Here is a 10,726-nt window from a genome sequence, read left to right on the forward strand (position 1 = left end):
TAGTGCCATCTTGCATCCGTATGGCTTCCAGAATAATAATGTGTTAGTTAGATACAACACAGACTCACTCCCTTAGGAAATTTCCCTCTGATCTTTGCAGCTCCTTTGCCATGGTAACAGTATCTACGGTAATTTTGAAGGTCTTGTTGGATTTGTACTCTGTGTATTTGCACGTGTAGGGACCAGTAAAAATAGCTGAGTGCAAGAAGAAAAAGGCAAAGACAGACATACATTTGAAAAGGACATAACACAAGTTTGATGTTGAATGTACATCAAATGGGGCAACATTTATAAACGAACAGCATAAACTACATCGGTTCACCATAGGCTTATGTCTTCTTTTTCAGTTGTTTAATGGCTAATATTTACAGCCAGTCATTAGGGTTTTGCTTTGGGAATATGAATAATTTTGTAAAGCTTGGAGACCACTTTCATCTCATTTTCTAGTGTCTTGCATTTGTCAGGGAATTTATTCAAGTCAATGGGTGCATGAAATATGTTAGATTTTTGTTAGATAGTGAGCACTTGCTAATGCTTTAACTCGTGTTTTGTTTTACATGCACCTATGAAGACCGTTATTTGAAGATCAACCTTTACTTTGAAATAGATTGAGATGAATGATACGTTTTTGTATCTTATTTTTATCAGAAGACAAAAAGGTGATCTACAATTTCTCTCTCTCTCTCAGCATTTGATCTGATCATGTTGTAATATGTTTTTCTGTTATAATATTTCATAGCAGACAGCAATTGATAGTTGTGAAGGGGGACTGTCTGAAGAGCTCTCTTTGCCTGTAGAGAGGGAGCCTGTAACCTTGAGGGAAATAATGACAGTAACTGAGAGCTCAGAGCTTAGACACCTTCATTCAGTTGTATATACTACATTGTTTGATTTTACATTAATTTCATAGAGATAAAAAGTCTCTGTGATGAAATATGGTCAAAAGGACTAAGCATATGACACTTTATGGGCATCTTTGGCTGAAGGCATGAATGAAAGTGTAGCATTGACACTGAGAATACTCCTATCTTGGTATTTACTGAATATTTACCAAATGTCTCTACTGTCAGTAGCAATAATAAAAGACATTTATAAAAACGTGTATATGGACCATAATCTGACACTACTGAAATATGTATAACTGTACAGAAAATGATAATGTAAAGACTGCATGAAATAGCCTGTATGGAAAAATGAATGCTGTGAATTAACAAACAAATATCATTATATATCTTATCACTTGGTACTATGCCTTCATTCTGCAACTAAATTGATTTGACTTGCAGCTTTTCCAAAATAAAGTTCTTCCCTTTTCATTATATAGCTGTCCATTTTAATAACAAATTCACATGAAGCAAACCATGATCCTTACCCAGAGTGGAAAGGGTTAAAGATCATTTCTGCTTATTGTACCCATGAAACTGAACAAATAAATGTTTTATTATTTGAAGTGTGAGTAATAATTGGCTGCTGTGCCGAAATGGAAATTAATGTAATAACTGTCTCTCAGTTCTCATGCTAATATGCTTTGAGACCCAAATGTGGTGATAAAGATAATTGCACAAAGACCAAGAATGAAGTCCTTATTGGATAAAATTGTTCTAAAAACATGAAATGATTAAAAGAAGTATAAATCAAATGTCCTTTCATTTATTTTTCATTAAAAGACTTTATCGGCCATTGTACCTGATTAAAAAGAGGCCCAAATATTTAAACTCTCTAACTCTAAACATAACATACAGGTTGCACTATTCTGTTTCAGGCCATATAGACAACATGTATGAGAATTGATTTTGCACTCAAAAATGGTCGCTTTTTGTTTGGCTTGCTGTTCCATACAGGATCCAAACATACAAAACTAAAATGAGAAATATTGACGGTTTTTATTTTAAAAGTGTTTTTTTTTTTTATTGTATAAGACATTGCAGATCCTTTTAGGCAAGGGATACACCCACAAATGGATGAATAGTGAATGTTTCTTCATCGGATTGTACATTTCACTGTATATTTGAAGATGCCAGTGCTTGAAGGGGAATTGTATACATGGTTTGTATAGCCATGTTTCGGACCTGAATCTAAATGAACACAAGAATCAGAATTCTGTAACAAATATGGCCACTTCATGGGGAAACTACCTGTCTCATTGACCCTACAGTAATGCATTGGCATGCATGACAAGATCTCGGTCTTGTTTAGCTAAAGCCAATTTTCTACATTAATAATTCATTCTTACACTGCTTTATTCCAACATATGATAGTACCCTTTTCTGTGTTCCATATTTAATATCACACATACATTTTGTGCTGCATTAATTTTATATTAAATTGTTCCGCAATGTGAACATCACAATGGAAGGAAGATTGGATTTTCAACGAGTATTTATATTATCTGATAGTGTAGCATAACGCAGTAACACTCACATCCCCCTAGTGGTACAAACCATGCTCTTGTGGATTTTAATAATGGTGTGAACAAACTATAACTTCATTTTAAATAAACATCACAACAGAAAAATGTTTTCACTCAGGCATTTTCTAGTAGATTATTTTTCTTTTCAACGTGAGGAAAATTGAAACATTTTCTAGAGTGAGTGAGAGTGCTCAAAATTAAGCAAACGTACAGGCAAGAGATGTGGACTTGCAAGGGATGGTTTGTGAATGTATGCTGTTATGATAGAAGAGACCCAGCTGTTTTTTTTTTCTGTTTGTTGTCTGGTATTCATGTTAAATTGCATGCCTGACATTTTAGGTCATAACCATGTTCATGTGTGCAATCTGTGATCAGCGTTTGACTTTGTAATGCATGAATTAGCCAATGACCTATAGACAGTCTTCACACTATTAACTGCCGTCACATGAGAAATAAAAATTGAGTACTGGACAGTCCACAATGGGTGATTGACTGGATGACTTTGCAAGAGTTTATGCAAAAATACACCAGGCTTATGCTGACCCTGGCAAAAGCCAAGATTATGATGGGTCTGGAAAGCGTGAAACAGGTCCCCACATCCTTTCATGGCTGTGAATCCGTTCTCCAGCTGAACATGTTTTTGTTATCATTTGCGGCTTGGGCAGCTTGAAAAGCCATCACAGCGTCAGCACTGTCCCTGGACGCGTGGTCAGAGCATCAATCAAGAGACCTTATTTTATTCTCCCTGCTCTACAGTTTCAGATTCCCTTTGACCTGATGGCACATCATAGGATCTTTAGTACTGGTCAGTGAATGACTGAATTTAGCTCAGTTCTGTCCAGTTACCTCTCAACACCATAACAGCATTGGGCCCTAACAGCGCTAACTTACAGAACAGTGCTGTATTTGGCCTACCTTTACAGGGCCTGCTCACTGCTGTGCTGTAAATCACTGGAAGTGCAGTTGCAGAAACAGATAAAACTCCTGGCAAGTAGGGCCAGGCTGTGGTGTTTGAAAGAATGTGCTAACATGACTGTTGAGAGAAAAAGCAACCGCTCACACAATTTTGTGTCCATGGAGAAGCCAACTATTTGATGAGACATCGATTCACGATCATCATGCTCAAATGTTTATGAAGAGACAAATAAACCAAAATAATGCAAAACAATAAACATACACGCTTTCTGTGTTAGAATGGGCTGTTAGTTCCTGCACTGTACTGTCTACACTTGCTATGTTGTGCTCTGCTGTCGTGCTCTAGTTATCCACTAGATGGCACTGGAGTACCATGTTCATTCAGTCTACACTTCTGCTATCTTGGCAAACTAATGAAACTAGTCAAATGCTATCACAGAGCTTCAAGCCAGTATGCCCCCGACAAGTGGAGTTATGGTTCTAAAAGGATTTATGGATGGATGACATGCAGTCACTTCACAAACAGTGACAGACAATAGAAAGAAACAAATGAAATAGCGGCTTAAATAACATATTGGTGTGTGTGTGGGTGTGTGTGTGTGTGTGTGTGTGTGTGTGTGTGTGTGGGGGGGGGGGGGGTGGCAGCTCAGTAGGCATCTTACTATTTTCCTTCATTTCTGCTCCATTATCCACACAAATAAGTCCTAGATCCCCAACCCACTCGATTGTTTTATGTAAAGTTGCATAAGTATTTCCAAAGCTTTTTGGATTGATAGGTCTTATTTGATTTAAGGGAATCTTATTCCAAAGGGTAATGGATTCTCTTTAAAAGACAATTCTGCAAGTCAGGCCTTTGGCATTGCCCCATTTTCCATGTCAATGTGATAACTGGATTTAAGAACTCCTGAAATTATTGAATTGATCCTTCTGACATTTTCCTGACGGGGAGGAGATAGTTAGTTTGACGTTTGAGGGGGATAATTGTCATGTTCCATCTTGTCCTGATATTACCTTGGCAAAAAGAATGTTGTAAAGCTGTCAGGTCTATGTCATCCTGAAACCACCAGGCACTTTCACTGCCCGAGAAATTAGGGCCTAAAATATGACACCACTGTTATAGACCAATTACAAATTTCCCCAAAATATGCAGAACTCTTGAACCCAATCCAGGTAATCTCCCCCCCCCCCCCCCCCCCCAACACACACACACACATACACACACTGTATGTTAAGGTTTGTAGGAGAGACCCTTAATTTGTCACTTACTTGCACTCTATGTGCCTTTTTTATGAGTCCTCGGTCTGCATTTCCTTCCCTGTCCAGGGGGTGGGGATGTGCCATAAACGTCTCCTGGTGTGTGCAGGTGCACTGCCATAGAAATCACACACGGTCTTTTGCGTTATCGTTTTCAAATCCATTGGCTTGCTCTGTTGTTCACTTCTTTATGTTAAAGACATTTATGTCATTTATGACGGTATATTTTTAGAGAAATTCTTGTTTAGACCTACACCACCCATTTCTGTGATTGATTGTGGTTCTCTTCCAACTGTTTTCTATCATCGTTCTCTATCGAAGGAATGCAAGTTTAAGAAGTGTGAGTCTGACACGTATTTTATTGCGCTATAAGTTCATGCACACACGCTGAGTTAACGGTACTGTGACTCCACAGAGTTCTACGCACTTAGGGAAACTATGCTCATTTAGACTGCACGCTCAAATAGGAAGGTGGTGGGCACATCCACAAAAGAAATCCCCCCTCCTGCGTTAATCCTCTCATTCCTACGGATTTGAACAATATATTTTGAAAAGCCTTTACACCTGCGGAGAAAAAAAAAATTATTCGAAAGTAAATCAATCATCCATTTTTGTTACGCTACTCACCATTTTTGAACGTGGCCTTAAAAAATAGCAAGGCAGGCTTGAACCGCAGCAGACTCAAGGCAACCCTGCACTACTAGCTATGTAAAGTGGGAAGAGGTAGGCGAGCCTTCTTCAAATGGCTTTTAAGTCAATATTCAAGCCAAGACAAGCAAGAGCTAGGCCTACACAAGAAAATATCACTACTGGAGAGTAGGTGTAAGTTTTTACTTTGGATTCTAGCTACTAGTGTCAGTGACGCGAGAGAACTTAAGTTATTAGGGAAGTGCGGTGTAAGTTTACATTAATTTGTGCGTAGTGCCGGTGTCATTCATTTATTATGACCGCCGCTAGCGAAGCTAGCGAAGCGGTCATATAGGGATTGTCAAAGTTTTTTTTTTTTCCCGTCATCTACTTCCTGAAATTTTGGTCAACGATACCCGGGGCACCGAAACACCAGGGCACATGAAATTTGGTGGGTATGTAGCCCCACTAGACTTTTACGGAAAAATTTCGTTTGGTCCCCGGGGGCCACTCCCCCTCCGCGCTGGGCCCCCCGAAACCCAAAAAATGCAGTTTTTCCTCAATAACTACCTGAACCGTGGCACCGAGGATGAAGACATTTTTATGGTATGTTGGTCTCAAGGGCCCACATCAACTTAGCCCATAATCACTCATTTGTGATTTGCACCCCCCCGGTAAAAAATGAAAATGCAATATCATTCTGCTTTAATCGCCCCTCTCTTCAGTAAAGACGTTCAGAACTGCACCAAATTTTATGTGTATGATTAACCTGACATTCTCTGGGGGTATGCCAAGTTTCATAGAATTTCATCCATGGGGGGGGTCTAAAAAATTAAGTTATGTGTACATTTAGTGACTCTACACTCTTTGGCCTGTAGATGGTGGTGCACACATATACACATGCACACACACACACAGGCACCCACATACTATCGGTATTAGAACGGCCGATACATAATTACAAATTCAGTAGGATTAAAAGAAAGCCAAAATAAATATTCATCATCATCATCATGGCTGCATTTCCAGTATTGGCGATAAGTAGTCGTTTGTCCACTAGATGGCGCATCGTTGCAGTGAGACGTAATTTTGTTGGAAGTTAATCTTAAATGGGTTGGAATTGGAAAGACACTATGCTTCCTACAAGGACAAGACTGTAGGCTACAGTAGTTTACCGCAGAGAACGTCTAAGGGTAGGATGATTTCGGCATGACATGTAATTCCCATTTCCTCTTGAAGCCGAAATAAATCTGAGAATGTTTATCGGACATGCTTGTTTTTTACTGCAGGTAGGCTACGTTAATCCTATCAATAGCAGAACGTAGGTAAAATAATGTTACCGTTAGCATGGTTGAGTGATGGAGGCCAATTTGATTATTGATGTATTTGTAGAAAACCATAAATGCGTTTATAAGCTACCAAGCAAATCGATAACAGCACTAATTGTATCTTTCGACTGTCATCTCATTTGCTTATGACCATAACCTAGGCTACTAACAGGAGCTAAGTGAGTTAGCCACAACACGTTCGCTACGTGATGGTTTTTTAATGGAAAATATATAGGCTACCTGAAAGATAACCTGTCTATGATCCCGTGATGATCTACAATCTCCATTTAAACCAGATGTTTTAGAGCGCACGTTGAGATGTATTCAGGGCAGGGCTGTACCTACACATATTTGTTGCACGTGCTACAAAAATCATTCTTTGCGATGAATGATTTAGTACCAACGTTACAAGGGTCAGATACAGTTTTGCCTATGGCTATTCCGTGAGACTGAGGCGCTTTTTGTTTGTTCGAAGTGCGTGTTTAGGGTGTGAGAGGGGAGTCGATGTGCTTTGATTCCAGCTTGGTAGTTGTAGTCTATGCGATTAAAAAACACGTGTGTGTGAAGTATCCAAACAATGATAACGTTTTCATTATGGCTGCTTTAGCCACAGACCTTGAGCTACTGTACAGTGGGTTGGGTTCCGTTTAGAAGTGTCCACTTCATTCGCCCTTTCCGTGATTCACAGCTACGTGAAATGTATTACTACTGATATGCAAAACTATTAACCTTTTCGCCAAGAGGTGGCAGCTTGATACTGTAAGGTGTAAGCCATTGGTTCCAACGGAGATTTTATTTGGGTCGCCAGCATAGCCTAGCGACAATTTGTGTTGTGTAATAGGCCTAGCATAGGGCCTACCTTATATAGCTTATAGTTTGTTAACAGTCACGGTTTTGTCATAACTCCCTCTATGCATTTTTGCATTTAGAATAGCTCTAAAACCGGGGGGCGAACACGTCGCAGGGGGGGCGCCAGTGCGTGGATATCTCAATCGCAAAATTAAACAATATTTCTATCGGGCGCCTACCATGGACTAGGCTGGGTGAAAATCAAAAGATTGCGTCAAAAGATTGAGCTTAACCATTGACCTCATGGTTGCAAAATGCAAGGGAACATGAATCAGCATATTATTTGCACAAACAATAACGGAGAGTAGCTCTTCAACTTTGCCCGTTAAAATGTGTATGAACAGTCTCGCAACGCATTTCATGAAGGCCCATTTGGACATGTCAGTTATTTGCACCACTGGGAAAAACGGCATTTTGTTTTAGACTACTGGTATTTCATTTGTGCATTGACAATAAAGCTGAATATCATTTGAACTAGATGACTAAACTTATGCATATGTAGAAGAAGAAACATTCACAAAAATCCATGACATGACCTCTCTTCTTGATAGCTGTTGAAAACTGCATGGAACTCACAGGGATTGTTTTGTTTAATAATAAATAAATAAATACATTATGCTGCTACCTTCTGCTTTTCCCAAATACAATGTAGCCTACAGGTGTACCTTTCATCAGTCCAGTTGCAATGGATGGACTGTGATGATCTGCCCTACTTGTGATTGTTTAGAGATTTTAAAGGTTTTATAACAATGTTACAGATTTTTTGGCCCAGAAACAAATCTATTCACCTTTGCAGCGCCAGTAGGCTACTTTGTGTGCGGAATGTGTGCAAACACACATTTCAAACAAGCATACACAAAAGTTTCAAGAGTGGGGAATAGAGTAGAAGATGGAGACAAATTCATTAATATGATTTATTTTCGCGGAATGGATGTGCAGGACTGAGCGGCGGTCATATTTTGTACCGCTACGCGGTACATCTAGTTTTACATGTCTTACAACATAAATAAATGCATTCATAGTGAAGTCAGATATGAGCATACAAAGACGCTAGAACTCATGTTAAGCCTATAGATGCGCACTAAATGCCAATGCGAGATTTGATGCAATAAGTAGGCTATCGACTGTTACTAACAAAGGTATTATAGCAATATTATAAATGTGGCGACGGAATAGCCCAGAACTTGGGTACGCCTAGCCTTTGCGGTGATAACCAAAACTAATGTGAATCGCGGACTATCCTACAACCAAAGAAAGTAAAGGAGATTATTTTTACCTGCGTTAGCCAAATAAAGGACGGGACTGCACCCTTCACACACCGTAAAAATTAAGTTTATTAGTTTTACAGTTGACTATAGTTGACAGTTCACTATAAGTCCACACAAACAATTTTGGTTTCCTTGCACTAGCCAGTTTTGTCGTAGCTAGCCTACTCTGTCTGTTGTATGCATAGGTTGTATGGCCTACACAGGCTCACAGCGCGCAAGCTTTGGTTAATTTCTGTAACAAACAGTGCCACATAGGCCTGGGATATGAAGTAACGTGTTGAGTCGTGTTGAGATGGATCCGTTTGGACGCTTGATACGGTTCCAGGGAAGACGGAGGAAAAAAAGGTCGGTTTGGTACGTGTGGACTAGGCCTTACTCTTTCTCTCTATCTCTCTCTCTCTCTCTCTCTCTCTCACACACACACACACACACACACACAGTGGCAAGTGGCATTTTGGGAGAAAATGATCCTCTGAGGAACATCAAGATTTAGGGAATTTACCCTTTGCGCGTTCACGTTCCCTGGTCAGATATCCCAAATATAAACCAAACTGTAAAAATTATAATCCAAATATAATGGCAAATTCTAAAGCTGTCAGAGGCACAAAGTTAACTGGGCATGAATGAAAACTACACTACAAGGAATGAAGGAGCTTGCTCAAACTTCTATGATGACTTGATTGGACTGTGGGTTACCACAAAACCAGCCTTCATGAAGGAAAACCATTAACTCTGACGGCTCTCTCTCTCTCTCTCCCTCCCTCCCCCCTTCCTCCCTTCCCCACTATGTGTGTGTGTGTGTGTGTTAACTCAGACATAGCTGTTCCCAAGAAAAAATGTCTGTGCTTAATATGACATGGCTTTGATTTTGAAGAATTTAAGCAGCCGTTTTCGAGCTGACCTTTTGGGGTCTCTGTCCCTCAGAAGAAAATGCCTGTCTTTTGTTTCTCATAATTGTGTCTTTGAAATGTGAACACAGCTTGGGGTCCTGTGTCAGAGAGGGGTGTGTGTGTGTGTGTGTGTGTGTGTGTGTGTGTGTGTGTGTATGTGTGGAGGGGGGGAGTTGGACAGGAGGGGATAGACAGCAGGAGAGGACAGGACGAAAGCAAGAAAGGAACAAAGAGTAAAGAGAGGAGATGGAGAGGGAGAGTTAAGGGTAGAGAGTAGAGACTCCTTCTTTTTTCACTGAACACAGGAAAAGCAACATTTGAACTCTCACATACATCTCTGAGGAGAAACAGGAATAGGAGTGACTGAAATGAAATGTCTGTGTTTATTGCACCCCTTTCCTGCTTAAGGGCAAAGTCCTAGTGCTGTGTGGGGGTATTTGGGGGAGGGGGGGTGCAATGGGGAAATTTAGGGCTGAGGTGCGCCTCACCCCCCATTGCTCTGGGCGGCTGGGGGAGGGAGGCCTAGGTGGGGTGGGGCACAGAGAGAAAGCCCTGACCATAAGAAAACACTCACAAGGTCAAGTGTGCTTTGGTTGTTTCCAAGGACGCAATGATGAAAGATTGACCCAAGCAGCCCCTGCGGACACAGAAGAGAGAGGGAGAGGGAATGAGGAAAGTTTTATATTTTGCATACACTCCTGACAGACATAAAGTAATTGTTATTGAATTTGCCTGTGTGTGTGTGTGTGTGTGTGTGCGCGCGCACACACACACTATAATTTCCATGTAAAATTATTTGATAATAAACACCATATGGATATAAGGTTATAAATCTCACTGTCAAAAACTGATATCTCTATTTAACTTTATAAACAAATGTATTCCCTCTCTTTCTCTGTCTCTGTCTTGCCCTCTCTCTCCCTCTCTCTCTCCTCTTACTAGCCTCTGGGTGTACAGATGCTTTCTTGTTCGATTTTAAATTATGAGCCACATTTGTCTTGTTACATGACTCTCAAACAGGTAACTCAGTCTAACAGAGACCCCATGTTCATGTCATCAGTCTGCGCCATTGAGCCTCTCCCCGTGCTGGGTATTGCAAAAACATTTCTGATGCTTTCCTGATTTACAGCCTCCTGCATATTGCTGCTTAAGCCAACAGTGCAAATGCGCTCACATTCCAGGCGT

Source organism: Alosa pseudoharengus, unplaced genomic scaffold (genome assembly GCF_046254945.1).
Source record: "Alosa pseudoharengus isolate Yale_2024_CS ecotype anadromous, Long Island Sound unplaced genomic scaffold, YU_APseudo_1.1 YU_APseudo_1.1_scf_2, whole genome shotgun sequence".
Lineage (NCBI taxonomy): Eukaryota > Metazoa > Chordata > Actinopteri > Clupeiformes > Clupeidae > Alosa > Alosa pseudoharengus.